The sequence below is a fragment of the Nanorana parkeri genome, unplaced genomic scaffold, assembly GCF_000935625.1.
Source record: "Nanorana parkeri isolate BGI_ZX_2015 unplaced genomic scaffold, ASM93562v1 scaffold238, whole genome shotgun sequence".
NCBI classification, from domain to species: Eukaryota; Metazoa; Chordata; class Amphibia; order Anura; family Dicroglossidae; genus Nanorana; species Nanorana parkeri.
In genome coordinates this window covers 1457710-1475315 of record NW_017306506.1, presented here as the reverse complement: position 1 = coordinate 1475315, position 17606 = coordinate 1457710, and the positions used below count along the sequence as shown (strand labels likewise).

The window sequence follows — 17606 nt, the reverse complement described above, 5'->3', positions numbered from 1 at the left end:
ATATATATATAAATATATATACAGGGGTGTCCCGAGGCTGGGTGACACCTGGAGAGGTTACCGGGTGTCACCACGCCGTGACGTCACCGCACATGCGCGATGACGTCACCACGCATGCGCGGCGATCTTCTTGATACCTGCCGTCGGCCATCTTGGTGATGGACGCTGGCAGAGAGGAGGGGACAGTCACCCGACGGGATGAGGTATGCTGCCGGGTCCCCTCCTCTCTCCTGATACTGTTGGGCGCTCGGTCTAAAGGTGTGTTTGTTGTTATTTTAAACATATGGGTAAAGGGCGACTTTAAGATTTAACTCCTGAGTGCCACTTTAGGTGCTTCTGCTGTGAACTTTGAGGATGAATTGTTCCACATTTACTGCTTGTTGGGAATGTTTAAACACTTAACTTGAACACTGCAATAATACATCAAAATATGTTCTCACTGATATTACCTTATATTTTCCCTTGGTAATCTCATCACTAAAAATAAGTGGGTTTTTTTTTTCCAAGTTTAAATATGCAAGTTATAAGCTTTGTTGAAAAAAAGACACATCTATCAAGTTCAACAATCAAACAAGTAAGCTGCACAGACTAACAGAATTAGACAGATATGCAAAACATAAGTACATTGATGATCAAAATGCAACGCATTATCACTGCAGCTATAGTGTTAGCTGAATGTAAACATAAATAAGTAAAAATAGTAATTCTATACCTAGGGATGCATATTTTATACTTAATTTGTTAAATTGCTTTTTGTGCACTTTAAGTGACTGCAATGAGTAATCCGCCGAGGAGGCAACAGATGTCACTTTTCATTTCACCAACGCTGTAATAATAAGGGAACATTTCAGACTACTGCCAGCTTCAAGTAACCACAGCTACTTATTGCAGGATTGTAAAACTTTCTTTAGCAAAATAATTACAAAGAACAGCAGAATTAGATTTTCTACCCATCCGTTCCACTGTGAAAATTGACTGTGGGTTTTTTGGAAGACAATTTGGATAATAATATGTGACATGTGGAGTTATAATTATTTTTAGAAACAGACAAAATGACAAATGCTGGACATTTTCCTTGCAATACTGTTTATTTATTATTGTATTTAATATTTGTGCAGGAGAGGGTCTTCTGGATATTTTCAACAGATAACCCATAGTATTACATAAAAGACAGAGTAAGGGACAATGTCATTTTTACTAACAAAGTCATTTTATATAATTACTTAATGCCATATTTAATATAATTGAATAAGATAATACAGGAAAACACTTGCTCAAAGGTTTTGTGCAGTGCAGATAATGTTAAAAAGGTTTTCTGCTTGAAAGTTTCGTTTAACTAGAATAGCCACTTTAATAGGACTACCCTATGGCCCTTTCACTTTTGAACATATTTATAATATTCAAACTTGGAAATATCCAAAGTGAACACAGGTTCACCTTATTTACTAAAATTCACTGAGCAAAATTAACATTTACAGGGTTACTCACAAAAGGGTGAAGAGTTTGGAGAAGACAGGAGAAGTGAACCTAGCTAGGCCAAAATAACTGATTTGGAAAAATTCTCCACTTCAGATCACTTTCCAGTTCAGCTATGTTGTCCTAGATTGTTCTCTTCTCCTGCCTTCTCCAAACTCTTTACCCTTTTGTGATTAATCCTGTTAATTTCCATCGATGTAATCCAAAGGTCAACCACATCGTTTAGCGATGTATACCCTCATGAATCATGATGGACAACCACAGCCGACTCGCCAAAAGAAAACATAACCAACACCTGCCTACATGCCAAATCCGCCAATCTCTCAGCGCAGAATTACAGCTCTGACCCAAATGGCAACAAAGGGTCAGGAAGAGTTGTGATCCTCACAGGACTTGTTCTGCTCTTTAGTTTGGGAGAAGGGCTGTCAATAATAGTAGCTCTGCTCCCGAATGCTATGCCCAATGGCGGGCGGTGGGTATGTTTACTTTTGGCAAGTTGCCGTCTGTCGTCCAACGTGATTGGTGTGGATCTACATCGCTGGACAACGTAATTGACCTTTGGATTAGGGTCTTTTTTAATAAAAAACATGTCACAAAACTTTGTTGAGTTGTTTTTTTTCTTCAAATAAAGAACTTATGTTCACGGTGTGGAGTGTTTATTTGTTTATTTACAATTTGAGTGTTTTTATTTGGTGAATGAGTAGGGGTAACAACTACCCCTTACTCATTCACAAGGGAGTGGGGGCGGCATCTGATAAGCCCTCCTGCCTGCAGACCCCCACAACCACTGGGCCAGGGTTGCGGGAAAGAGGCCCTTGTCCTCATCGACATGAGGACAAGGTGCTTTTCCAGGGTGTCCCGTCTGGCTTCCTTATTGGTCAGGAAGCCAGGCTGCCTAGCAATATGTAAAGCTGGCTTCCTAGCCAATTAGGAAGCCAGGAGGTGGGTCATAACCCGCCGTCCAGCTTCCTGATTGGCCGGGAAGATGGCTCTATGCTCCTTCACAGCACTGCCGGTAAGAGAGAGATCCCCATCTGAACGGAAGATCTGGTATCGAGGGTAAGTATAGGAGCATTTGGGCAAGTACTTGTCCAAATACTCGGTATTGGTGCATCCCTACACAGTTGTAATGGAAATTATTCAACCCCCATTGCAAATCAGGTTTATTGGCAAAACGTACAGACTTTCATTAGTTTGCAATGAGCAAATCAAACAAAAGCAATTGAAATACATTTTTAAAGTGGTTTCTCCAAATTCAACTGAAAATTAAACTTTTAATGACTTCTGCAGTCTCACAATTTTTCAACCCCCTGAGTAGAATCCCTCACAAGAGGACACATCTGCAAAACAGGGGTTGTCTCAAACACCTGATGCAACTAATCAAGGGCTGCATTAGTTGCACCAGGTGTGCTTGAGCCAGAACACATGAAATACCTGAACTGGCTAGGGGTTTGTTGAGGGTTACGTTTAAATATGGCAAAGGTCAAAAGAATGGTCAAAAAAGTTAAGAGAAGAGATTATCGCCCTTTACAAACAAGGAACATAATACAAAAAGATAGTGAATGTACTGAATGTTTCTAGAGACACAGTTAGAAGTTTAGTTCACAAGTTCAAAGTTAAATGAACAGTGGTTACACTACCAGGACGGGGAGAAAAAAGGAAGCTATCAATTGCTGCAACCAGATTTCTGGGAAAGCAGGTTGAGAGAAAACCCAAAGTAACTGCAAAAGACCTGCAGCAAGACTTGGTGGCAACAGGCACTGAGGTTTCAGTTTGCACAGTATGGCGCGTACTAAATGGGAAAGGTTTCCATGGTAGAACTCTGTTCACCACTACTGACCCACAAGCACAAGAAAAGCCTGCTAAAATATGCTCAAAATCATATAAAAAGCCACAGAAGTTTTGGGATTCTGTTCTGTGGAGTGATGAAACAAAACTGGAACTTTTCGGTCCCATGGATCAGTTATATGTCTGGAGAAGAAAAAAAAATAAGCATACGCTGAAGAATACTGTGCCTATAATTAAGCTTAATAATGGCTCTGAGAAGCTCCGGGGCTGCTTTGCATTCTCTGGCATTGGAAACCTGCAGCGTTGGAAAGGATTCACTGAAGTATCAAAAAATCCTAGGAGAAAATGTCATGCCATCTATGACTATGAGGAAGCTGAAGTTTGGAAGACACTATTCCTTCCAACAGGGCAAAGATCCCAAGCATACCTCAAATTCCACCAAGGCTTGGTTACAGAAGAAGTCCTGGAAGATTCTACAGTGGCCATCACAATCACCTGACTTAAACCCCATACGAAATCTGTGCCGGCCCTAACAAGGGGCATAGAATATGAGATGCATAGCCTCAGTTAATATTAGCATTGTTATATAGGTTAGAATTTATATAGTGTGATTTGCCTAACTATTTTCTCATAGCTAAATTCATGTGTTATCCTATGCTGCCATCTAGTGGCCTTTTGTTGTAACAAACATGCTTTCTGTAATTATTCCTCATGTGACGATGTATTTCCCCCTAGTGTAGCCCCTTCCTGCTTCCTGTGTGCAGTACTTCCTGTGTCATGGGCACAGCTACTAGCCACATGTAACAAGGACACACATGTAATCTGCACAGTACGTAGGAAAGGCATCATTTTCTGACCGCACAATACTATAACCGTTCAACTGCTGTTCCTATCATCTGCTGTAATCCTGATGTTAAGAATAAACACCTCTTTTGAATGAATCGGTATTGACGAGTTCAGCTATCTGACGAGGATTGTCCGCAGTGAGTATATCTGCTTATACAGGCCAGGCATAGAGGTCTCAGCAAGGGTATATATTTCGCTATCACAACGATCGGAGTCAGAATAAAATCCCTGGGGGGATTTGAAGAAGGCGGTTACAGCACGCAAACCCAAGAATATTACTGAACTGGAGGCCACTGCGCATTAGGAATGGGCTAAGATTCCAGAGTAACACTGAAAAAGTCGATTTAACTCTTGGCGCTAATGATTACCATCACACAATCCTCCAGGAGTAGTCTTTCTTGTAAATATCCACAGCTTTTGGAGAGGATGCTCATCAAAGAGACTCTGCGGTTCTCATCAGATACATAGAGTAACACTGCCACTAGCTGACTATGCATCTTGTTTGTAGCAGGTCATAACAGCAAAAGGGTGCTCTACTAAGCACTAAAGATGATTGCCATGAAGGGGTTGAATACTTTTGAGACTGCAGAAGTCATTAAAAGTTGCATTTTCAGTTGAATTTGGGGAAACCAGATGAAACATTCATTGTGTTGACCTATTTTAATTGCTTTTGTTTGATTTGTTCATTGCAAACAGATAAAGGTCTGTAAATTTTGCCAATAAACGTAATTAGCAATGGGGGTTAAATACATTTCATTACAACTGTATTAAACCCCTTCTTAAACATCATAGCAGAATCACTGAACATTATATGTAAGATAGCTCAGCTTCAACCCACTTCCTTCTTAGCAGTGATTTGGCAGCCTTCTAATCTCTAATGTAACCATAGAGCAGGTGCTTTGGGAGGGGACAGGGGAGACCACAGCTTAAGTTGAATGGTCCACTTTTCTATGTGTTTACTCTTTCTGAAAATGAAACATGTTAAAACTACAAATGGAAGGGGGGGGAGGGTAGATATATTCCCTTGTAACTTTCTGTAGGGCAGGGGGTGGCCTTGTCCTTCTGCTGATGAGATTCCATCTCTTGAGAATTTAAGTCTATAGGATGGTTACAGATAAGGGAGACACATGTGCCAGCCTGCAGAATGTATGACATGAGAGGGAGGAATGTTCTGCAAGGAAGACTGAGAAGAAGTAGAATGGAGGAGAGAAGCTTCTGGAAGAGAATAGTTGAGAAAGACTTCAGGGAGGCATCCTGTGCATCTTTCAGACAGATTCCTGTTGTTCAATGCCTAGCAAAGGGGACAGAGAGGCTGGAGCAGATTCCACCTGTGTCTTCTGTCTGCCTAAGAGTGTGCCTAAGAGAGCCTAAGAAGTGCTGATTGCTATACTGTAAGTGCCACATGGTCTCTGCAAAGAAGTTCATAATGCTACAATGACTGTCTAACAGATTTCTACAATTACATTACTTTGCTGCCGTACATAACTGTTATATCTTCAGCTATCTGTTCATCTCATCAGAAGTTAGTCAGATAGATGGTATTGCATATTTAAGGAAAGACTGTTCATCTATATACCTAGGATATATACAGACATACAAACTGTCTGGGAAGAAAACTTCTTCACGGTGAATCCTAAGGTGCACATTTGCTGTGTCTTTCAGTGTGTAGTATCTCAAAGCGACTGTACATCAGTTGTTACTTTGCTGCTTTGTTTACTGCCCAGTTGTCCAGGGCCCCAGCACAGACCAATGAGCTCACCAACTGACACATTTGGAAGGTATATTAGAGTTAGTATTACTACACAGGGTAAGGTAAACTGCTGTATCACATTTGTCAATGATCTAAAGTCAACACTGTGATTCACTTTGATTACTGAACTTGTTGCTCTGATTGCATTAACCAGTTTTCTTATTTTCAGCGTGCAGCTACCACTGAGTAAAGCTGCTGTTTTTTCATTGCCTGGCTTACTGTATAATGGGATTTTCGGGGGTGCCACCAAGTTTAGGTAGGAGCTGTACCTGCATACTTAGCAAAGCCAACACCTAGTACTAGTGTGCTACATATAAAACCTTTCTCTCCAGGTTTATCAGACAGGAAACCTTCCAATGAAGCCTAAAACATTAACTTACCAGTAAACATTTTTGTGCTGTGAAAAATAAGACTTCCAGAAATTATAATTTTCATGTGAGCCAGAAAGGTCTTCTGAAATTAAAATAAGGACAACTATTCTTACTTATACACAGTGTATATGTTAGCATGCTCTTTATACAAGCCATATGTGCAACAACCATTTTCATATACAGTATTATACTGTGATTACCCCATCTGCCACTAGGTTGTAGTGTTCTTGTATAATGTAATGTTCTTCCTAGTGGAACTACATGGTTATGATGTAATTTCCTGTCTCTGTGTTACTGTTGTTTTCCAATAAAATAAGGACTTGGCTATGTGTCCAGCAAAATGTTTACTAGCAAGGGTCATATCTGCAGTAGCTTTTAATCAAGTTATAGGCCCAGCTATAGCCAAACTACTAAATACTTCTGCAGATACAGGTCAGAGTTAGAGCAAAACAGACTTTGAAAAAGAAAAAGGCCAGAAAGCATATATGAGGGAATTCTTTTATCAACGTTTTTATTTGCTAATCTAACAAACCCGAAGTACCAGTCCTCTAATTTTAAAATTAAATTACTAATAGGGTACATGGTATACAATAGCATGGTCTAAGATAGCCCAGACCAAACCCACCTAGAAATGACTGGACAGAGAAAGATCAAAAAGCTCAGAGTACTATATAATACTTTGTAGAACTATATATATGCAGTACTTTATAGTATATATCCTTGAGCAATTATTAAAATCAAACTGTACACATATTCAAGTTTTAAACTGCAAAACAAATGTGTGAGGGCCAAAAGAAAGCACATGAGAGAGTAAATGTTATCAGTAAACTGAAAAAGATAGAAAGCTATACTAGACTACGCTGATGAAAGGTCAGCACATGCATGTATTTTAAGTTACCTTATAATAGTGGAAAGTCTGCATTCTATAGGAGAAGATGTAAAATACTTTTATATAGCAGCACTGCTACTGCGTGGTCTCCCAGACAGCTATATGACACTTGTTACGCATTTCATCACAACAACTTCTTCCAGAGGTTTTTGTTTGAGCTTGGTCGGTAAGCTCTTCAGAAGAGGTGAGGAAAGGAGAGACTGTTAAAAGCATGTCCTTCTAAGCGGGAGCATAGCTGGAAAGAATCATAACCAACGGGGTTGTAAAATGCTTAAGGCTTATCCCTTAGTTGGGGTAGCACTGTAGATACGGTGAGTGCGGTCTGTTTTTGTGCACAGTGGTGTGAAGAGAAAGTTATGGGTTGTATACACAGGATATTTGGGCACTTTTGTGGATGGTGAACTGTGGACTTAGAAATCACAAGGAAAACACTTTGGGGGTATTTGAGGAATGTCACTTAGGACAATATTCACTGAAAGGAGACTTTGTGGGATTATGACCTTTATTGTCCTTTTATAGATTGTTAAAGCACGATTCACACTTTATATCTTTCAACTTTATTTTTTGGTTAGCTCATAATAACTCATTATAAACCTTTACAACGTAACTTTAAGACGATATTTTTAAATATTTTTGGACATTACAATTCACTTATATAGCACTACAGTTTGGGTTTAGCGCAACACATTTTTGCTATTAATTATCGTAATATGGAGCATGAAACCTGTTAATGTTTTATGTGCAAAAAGACAGGTAATTTAAAAGCAAACTGCCTTCAGTGAAGAAGCTCACCAAGAAATAATATGCAGGGACATTCAGAGGGAACAGCTTTATTATCATCACAAAAGGAAACCACATACTGGCTAAATGAAAAATCACAGTTGAATTCTATTGTCTGAAGTGCAGTGAAGTGGTTAATACTGCCAATGAGGAAAAACATTTGGACTGTATCCACACCTTGCAGTGTCCTCACAGAAATCATGAAGCTATAAAGAATCTAGCTACAGATGAGCATGCCAGTAACAAAAAATTGACTCATGCAGTCAATGAAGTGTACCAGACCGGTTGAATAAAAGGAACCTTTGATTGTCTCCATTAGGAATTGTTCCCATAAAGGAGCCTGGTTCTTATTTCTGTATTCATCACTTGTCATTTCCTTCAGGTTATTTGCTTAATGACAAAGCTGATAGAAATCTGGCATCTGTTTTATATTTCCTTTTTAATGATGCTTTGGTTTTGCTAAGGCTTTGGTGCACTCACATCTAACACAGATATCAAAAATGCTGTATGTATTTTCCATCTACATCCTATGAGTTGCTACATATCACATCACTGTGAACCTCACGCTGTTGGTGTCTAATAGCAACTAGTAGGCATACAGCTCTGCCTCCTAGTTGCTAGGACACGATACAGGACAGGCACCCCACAAAGTGGTTTAAGGCCATTTTTGCCCTTCATACTAGGGGCCCATTGGAGTATCCTCCAGTGCTGCAGTGTGCCAGTCTGACCCTGGAAATGGATATGCCAACACCATACTAGGGAGAGGCAATTATTAAAGCCTGCTATCTCCAAAACCACATACCTGAAAAACAGAGAAAACTCCATATGACCTATAGAATAAAAGTAACCCTGAACTGAAACACATCACAATGTTTGGAAGCCAAGTATACATTCATATTCCTAAAGAAAAACATACAACATTGGATTCTTGTGCTATGGAGGGTATATTTGTCGACTACAGTTAGTCTCAAAAGAGTTACCTAATTCTGCATCCAGATACAAAGGCAACAACCAGAAGACATGTAATTGTTAGTGAAACACCTACTGTATGTTTCAAAAGCCTCATAAAGTGACACAGTCATGAACTCACTAAACTGGAATCAGGCATGTGGACCCTCCTGCTACATGGCAGGCACACCTAGAGAAAAGGTTGCAAGCAGTGTAGGGTGACAACTCCCAGAGCTGGAGTACTAGCAGGGAACAGAGCAGGGGAACTGAATGAGGCAGCGGAAGACAGATTAAGCTGATAGGTCAAGGTACTAGACAGGGTGCTGTAATGCTAGGTAGGTGGCATGGGGCCCCCCTGGATGTGGAATCTAAGGGTCAGCCGGTGTTAACCAGAGCTCCTGATGGTGGAGATGGACTTGGCTGTCTGCTGACCCCAGGTCACAATCTCGCCTAACTCACCTAACAGCCAACTATGGTTGATAAGGCCAGAGTTCTGGACAGGTTGCAGACACACATACAACGGACAAGACAAAGGCCAGGGATAGACAGATGACCAGGACTTCCAGGGACAATCTAAAGCATAGGGTCAGACAGAAGACTGGGATTTCTGGGGAATATCCAAAGGGTAGGAACAGACTGAAGACTGGGATTTCAAAGGACAAGTCAAAGTTCAGGGAAGACTGAAGACAAGGATTTCCAGTGACAAGCAAAAGGTCAGTACATGGATAAACTTCAAGAAGTTCTGGTTCAATAGCAAACATGGGGCTCGGCATCTAGTAGCTTAGGAAAGCGGTGCTCGGGCAGTGTGCTTTTCGCTGCCCTGGGTTTAAATAGAGTCAGCCAAAAGGGAGGATCCACAGAATTGGCCACAAGCAGACTGTACTGATTGGCTGAGAAGCATAAGAAACAGCAGGAGAGGTCCACCAATGCCTAAAGCTGCCAGACTGGTGGTGCAGAGCACATGCCTGGAGAACTACAAGCAACAGCACAGCCCTGCATGCCTGCAGAACCAGGGGTAAAATGTCTATATATACCTGTAGAACTACAAGTAACAACTCACCTGCTAGTCAACTGTGACATCTGATAGTCGATCTTTAAAGCACTGAAGACTTTTTTGGCAAATTCACATATGCTGGTTGTTGTTCAGGCTGGAGCAAGCAGGAAACCCATATGGAAGACCAATTTGTGTGGTCTAGTTTGTAAAGAAGAGTCCCACATTTCTGTAAGTAATCTTGTGTCAGTTAAGATACAAGGCGTCTCGGAAACCAAAATCTCCAACTTTAAAGTTCTAAAGATCTGCTTGATCAACTTCCAGGTGTTCAAAACATGCGTTTGCACGCAGACTGCATACAGTAGAATCACACTCCTTCGCCTTGCTCCTCCCTTTCCACCTCTCCCCCCACACCACAAGATCCTCTATCTGTATATGCTGCAACATGCTGCATCAAGCGATAGTATGGGATGTCTGACAAGGTGCTGACATAGTAAAAGTGTATAAAGTCAATTAAATATTTTGGATTTTATTTTCTGTGCAAAAAATGACACTATAGTTTTGATTTCTTGATTAAAATTGCCTGGTGTCTCTTTTTCAAAATGCGGCCTAGTAAAACTGCTTAAATACTGTGCAGGAAGTCAATGCCATATTTTGTTGTCTTTTCTGTGAAATAATTACACTCTAATTTTTGTTCCCGGACAGATGCTGCCTGGAGCCTCTATTTTTAAAATGCAGCTTAGTAAAAGTGCTTAAACACAGTGTACAGTATGGAGTCAGTACAATATTTTATTGGCTTTTTTTCTGTAAAATAATGTACTCTAATGTTGATTTCTGATTAAAAGCTGCCTGATGTATCTTCTTTTTAAACTCTGGCCAAGTAAATGTACTTAAATTTTGTATATGGAGTCGGTACACTATTTTATGGATTTTTTAAATTACACATTGTTGATTTTTTAAAATTAAAAGCTGCCTGTTGTCTCTCCTTTTTGAAATGTGGCCTAGTAAAAGTGTTAAAATACTGTATATGTAGTTAGTAAAATATTTGTCTGTTTTTCTGTGAACTAATACACTCTAAAGTTGATTCCTTGATTCAAAGCGGCATTGTGTCACTCCTTTCCAAAATGCAGCCTAGTAAAAGTGCTTAAATACTATATATGGAGTAAGTACAATATTTTGCTGGCTTTTATGTAAAATAATTACACTTCAATGTTTTTCATTATATGCAGCCTGATGCCTCTTTTTTTCAAAATACAGCCTAGTAAAACTACTTAAATACTGTGCATAGAGTCAAAACAATATTTTGCTGGCTTTTTTGTGAAATAGTACTCTCTATTTTTAATTTCAGGATTCAAAGCTGACTTCTGTCTCCCTCTGAAACTGCTGCCTACTGAAGCTGTTGACTTATTGTGCATGGAGTCTGTGCAATATTTATGACAGTTGTATCTGAAATAGTACACTTTCATTTTTATTTCATGATGAAACTGGCCACTCTGCCTCTGGAATTGTGGCTTAGTAAAAAGGCTGAAATAGTTTGCATAGAACATGTACAATATTTCCTGTTTTTTCTTTCTCAGAAATAACACAATTTTATAAAACCTAACTAATTTCTCCCTCTTCAATTGTGGCCTAATAAAACTGCTTACATAATATACAGCAAATCAAATTTCTAGATGTTGTCTCTGAAATAATAAACTCTAATTTTTATTTTAGGGTGTAATTGTTGTTTCTAACAAAAATGCACATACCTCATCTCTGGAGTGTGGGGGTTGTAGTTTTGAAGTGTTTTTGTGCTCTGTTTTGATATTTTATTGAACCTTTACTACAATACAGTGTAGTACTACAAAAAGGAAGATCTCAAGCTAAACTATTTTACTGTTTTGCCACTGTCCACTGATACAAAGTTCAGAGCTTTAGTTTTTTTTAAGTGTGAACTTTACTATAACCTTAGATCATTGATGCCTGCTACTTGCACTAAATTCAGGCCCATGACAGTTTGATAAAAAAAAATAGGTCTATCCTAATCCACTTAGTAAATGCAGCGACGGCTTGTGTTCCCTTTTTGTGGAAGCAGTCACCATCTGACAGTGGCTTCAACGGGTAAATGACAGTAAACATATGGAGGATCTCACTAGCTCAATAAAGGGAACGATGTCTAGATTTTCCTCCACAAGGTTCTACTGGGCTAAATTCCTCGATTCGGTTGAATACCGGCAATTGGTGAGCAGCTGAGATCTATGGCCTGAGTGAGAAAACCTCTTTCCATCTGCTTATTCTTTTTCTTGCTTCCTCCCCCACCCCTCCCCTCTTCCCCTTCTTTTTCTATGTTGTCATCCCCCTACGCTCCTTATCTCATACCTGCCATAATGAGTTGCCGGGCGTTCATGGGAATATATGCCAAGACGGCCAGAACTGTGATGCAAATACCTCTCCATCACATGACATACTTCAGTGTTCGGTCTCAGTTTAGCTTTAAAGGTCTCAATCCCCCAGGTATAGGGCAGGATGGTGTATTGGGTATTCGTCTGATTATACCGGGCAATGACAACATCTCATGTTGTGAAGTTAAATATGACTTTGCTTACTGTATGACCTTGTTACTTGCTTTTTTGGATTATGTTTGTATGTATGTTTTTATTTCTGTAAAACCTTTCTTGATAATAAAAACAGAATTTATATATTTTTTTAAATTAGGTGTCACAGCCACAACTATCTAAAAAAAGGCCAAGCTAAATGCAGAATTTAAAATAATCAATTACTCATGCTAAATATGTAATGCCAGAATATGATACCACTGACGTTAGACATAAGAATTGTACTGTTTCATAAAACTACATATAGCATCTTCCACGCATGTAATTGAAGGAATGGTGTTTTGGCCATGTCCCTCTTAAAGTTGCATAAAGAGGAGGGCGAGCTCCTCACTGTAGGGTATTACACTATTTACATGTTTATTTTGCAGTGATATCAGTATGTCAGTATGTCCCCCACGGCAGTACCCAGCCCCCCATTCTCTTTGATTGTCTACCCCTTGCCTATTAGACTTGAAAATGGCCATAATTGATTTTCAAGAATTGCCTTACATAGATTTTATTGGGGTTCGATTCAAGTTTGTAATCATCAGACTTTACAATGGGTTTGAAGAATGATTCATGAACCAAACCCAGGCCAGTTTGCTCATCTCTAATTAGAACCTCTATCAGATTTTGCTGTTTTTTACTCCACTGGGAAGATTTCCACTTGCTTTAGACACACACACTGTGAATAGGCATGGGCTCAATGTTTCAAACATCAGCAGTTCGTGTGTTCGGTGACACCTTGTGAAGCCCTGATTGGCTAATGCCTTGCACCTGACCACAGGTCAGGTGCAGGACTTTGCCCAATCAGGGCCCAGTACTCTGTAAGAGCCATGATTGGGCAAAGTCATGATGACTTTGTCCAATCATGGTTCACATGTCAGATGCAGTACAAATGTAAACAAGTGGGCGGAGCTAACTGTCACCGCTAGCTCCGCCCAATTGTTTATATATTGCTGACATCTGTCAAAATTACATTATGTGGCGGAGTTCGTCACAAGCAGACGGGACGGCGGTCGTTGTTTTAAAAAAAAAAATTCTATTTATTTTTTATTGTTTATTTTTTATTTCGTCGAGTCGTCCCCGTCGTGGACAATGCTAAACATCGTGATTAGCTCTGTATTAGGTCCGTGGATCCATTTTGGTTTTTTTTTTCCAAATAAAAGATCTGGCCTCTTTTTTACAATTTGATTTAATCCTTTACTAAATGGGTAGGGGTACAAGTACTCTTTACTCATTCACTCTGGGTGCCCTGATGTGAATAAGCCCCCTACCCGCACCCCCACAGCCAACGCCCCAGGGCTTGTGGGGAAGAGGCCCTTGTCCCTATCCGCGACCCTGGAAAAGCACGCTCCCAGTGCGGAGGGCATGTGGCCTGGTATCGCAGGAAGGGGGGCGCTGCCAGGCCTGTGCTCGGGTCAAGGGTCTAGTTGGGAATTTTAGGGGGGACCCCACGTTTTCCCCCCCAATTTACAAGTGACAGCTATATGAATGAGCCGCGATATTTACATATGAATGGGTCACGGCGTATTGCTATGCAAATTACCGCGGCCCATTCATATGTTAATATCTCGGTACCGGGACAGTGCAGGCTGCTGAAACAGCACCAGCAAGCTCCGGAAAGAGCACAGAGTAGAGAGAGCTGGGGAGGAGGTGTTTCTCTGGCCTCCCCCACCAGCGCCCTCTAGTGTCTACTGTGTGGTAGTGCCGGCTCTGCTTGCTACCACACAGTAGACACTGCTCTGCACAGATGCGGCCATCGGCTTAGCGGACCGGCCCGAACACAATCAGGTTGATTGTGTCCGGCCTGGCCCGGCCCACCGGGCAAGTGCCCGGTTTGCCCTATGGCCAGTCCGGCCCTGAGTGTACATTAAGCAATTTGTGAACCAGTTTGTGCAAATTAGAACTCACGGCAGATAAGCCCAATTTGCGCTGAAAATAACTTCGGTTTTTCACCCCAGCCATTTCCAAGTATTCAGAAGGTCCCAAAACCAGGAAGACCACTCTTCTGGGCAGCCAGTCACCCTACCTAGTATATAACATGAAAAAAAATCAAAACTTTTATTTAAAATATTTCTCATTAGTCACAAATAGAATAAATCCACATTGTGTGCCCAAAATGCCTTTGCATGCCTCTTAAAGTCATAGCGCCCAATTCTTTATTCATATGCACTGTGTGAAGTGATTATACAGTATATCTAAGTAAATAAAAGAGAGAGAATGTTACTATAAAAGGTTTCTACACTGTAAAGCACACTTTGCATATTTTTTTATTTTTGAATAGAAAAGCCTTAATTAGTCATATCACCCATATACATTTTACTTGTTTTATTTACATATATTTTGAAGTAACAAAAGCTAGACTGAAACTACAGAATGTAGAAAAAAAAAGTCCTATTACAAAACAGCTGAGTGCCATCCTTCCAAATGCACGTGCACAAAAGAGAATTAAACATTAAAGGTGGTTCCAAATCTAAATGCAGAATGTAGCACACAATACCAGTATGGCTACGTACACATGGTACTCAGATAAGTTGAGTAAGAAACTAGTTTAAATGGAACCATACTATAACATTTATTAAACATGGTGAGCTTCTAGTAAATAGCTGTTTTTACAGTGGGCAATGTCATTCACTCCATTCAGCCAGTTTATGAACAACGCTCACAATTGGCAGATATAAAGTGGAGCTGATTTCTATTATATTCTGCTGCTAAAGATGCCAGAATTGGAATAGCATAAATAATCTTAACTATTCAACCTAAAATTAACTGGTAATTTTGGGTGGACATAGTCCAGATAGATCAATATAAGCTATATATTTCTGCAAAATCCACTCCCAGGGTTCATATGTAATTATATGTGAATCTTTATGTACTAAAAGTGATTGACTATATACTATGCATAGCTAGCTATAAGTAACACAAATGGCAGCAATGACCCGCTGCTGTAGTCTGTCCACATAATCAGCCATAACATCTCTCAGGTTTGTGCTTTCTTGGCTCCCATGTGAATTACCAATCACCATCCATTGACTTATAATGGCCATCATCCACAGTGGAATTAATGTGACCTTCATCGCTGAGAAATTCCAAAGCTTGTTTGATTTGGTATTCACATTCATCACATGCAGTCTAGCCTTCAGTTCTTCAAAGCACATTCCTTAATTTCCTTTACAGCTATAAAATGTAAAATCTGGCTCTGATGGGGTGTCAGTCCATTTGTATGCATATCGTTTCCTCCAGAGAAACTGTGTACAGAGAAGCTTACACTCTAATGTCCCCCCCACAGTCACATCAGTCTCTGGATCCGCCGCTGCAGCTCTGTATAATGTATTGCTGGAATTCAGTGGCGTAACTAGAACCTTCAGGGCAAGAAACTATGAAGGGCTGTGCGAAACTGTGTGGTTAACAGGAAGGCTGCCGAGGTCCCCAGCAAGCGCGGCACCTCAGGCAGCCGCTTGAGTTTAACAATTTAGTGCCGGTGTTCTGTCGAGAACGCCAACCCAGTATCTGCGTTTGCACACAGACGGATCAAGGTTTCCTCGATCATACTGGTCTGTGCACAAGCGCAGATGCTGAGGCCGGCAAATTCGATTACGTTGGTATTCTAGACAGAACACCGGTATCTGCGTTTAGTATCGGGGCATTTTCACGAGTATGAATACTTGTGAAACTGCCCAGTATTGGCACAGACTGGTGCATACCTAATTAAAAATATAATGCATTTCTGGGACTTGTAGCCCTGCATAGTTGCTGCTATTCTGCATTGCTCTATAATGATTACACATTAATGCAGAATACCACTAATCCTGCAGTACATTCTGCTGGACTAGTGACAGCCTCTCCAGCCCCGCCGCACCTCCTCCATCGCTGGTGGTATTCTGCATTCCTGTATAATCATTATAAATTAATACAGAATAGTGGTGATTATAAAAAAAATGAAGAAATGCTGGACTGTAAATAAGCGATTTATGTTATAAATGTGGCTGATACTCATGTATGGGTCCCGGGCGGGCCCCGGAGGCTGCCCGGGCCTTTACATGAGTATCGGCCATACCCCCCTGACGGCGGCCCTGGACACAGAAGACCCATCACCTCCAGGCTGAGCATTGAGACTCATATGAGAATGAACAACTTCTAACATGTGTGACAAAAACTCGTTCATGTCTTCAATTGGAGCAATCTTAAAAGCAACTACACTCTTCTTATTCTGAAAGGAACGAGGGTGACCTGACACTTTCACATAACTTCCAGGAGGCACAACTACATTTTCACAGCTTGCTTCATTAGTATCCACCCATTGTCTGACATCCATGGGTGCTGCAGTCATGTCATCTGCTTTATATAAGATGTTGGTTGCTGCTTTTTCTGCATGTCTCACTATGCTAACTATTGTAACTTGAGACAATTCCACTTCTCCTATCTTGAAGAGTCTATCAATTTGGGTGGCAGAGAGCAGCTGAGAAACTGTACAGGGAACAATATGCTGTGTAATGGACCTAGTTTTTTTCCTCCCTGTGTAGGTGCAGGGAACCTAAAGCCTCCTGATGATTGCATATACTCTCCACCACCTATACCGCCACCATAGCCACCATCAAAACCACCATGATTATTCCACATCTCGCCCACAGTCCGACTTTACACTCCAACAACCAATTTGCATATCTCACAGCCCACCCAAATGGTGGATTTCTTTCACCTAATCCTATCCACATGCATTTCATTTTGGATAACTGAACTACATTTTATTTAGGAATAATTAATGTTTCACTTTTTAACCACTTGCCGCCCCGAGCAATTATTTGATATTTGCACACATGATAAAATCTAAATTTTTGGCTTCAAACCCCCAAACAATTATATATTTTCTGAAAGCAGAGGTCCTGTAGAATTAAAAAATGCTAGTTGCACCCCATGTCAGGTATATGGAGACCAAGTCTTAAAATTGCATGCGCCCATGAAACCGCAAAAAAGCCAGAGAATGTGCACAGTGACACTGGAAGTGATGTAGTACACATCACTTCCAGGTCCAGTGATCGGAGGAGAGATCAGCGGCTAGAAGCCTGCTGATTTCTCTCTGATTGAAGAGCCATCGTCGGCTGTTTAAAATGATTCCAAGAACCACTTGCGGATGACGTGTATTTAAGTGAACCCGCTAGAAGTGGTTAATTAAACACATACTGTACTCTCA

The 17606-nt window shown here is 40.6% G+C and overlaps 1 pseudogene; it reads right to left on the bottom strand.

The window, feature by feature from the left end:
• LOC108787021 overlaps nt 1-17043 on the bottom strand; it is a 110373-nt pseudogene extending 93330 nt beyond the window's left edge.
• Between the last annotated feature and the right edge of the window lie 563 nt (nt 17044-17606).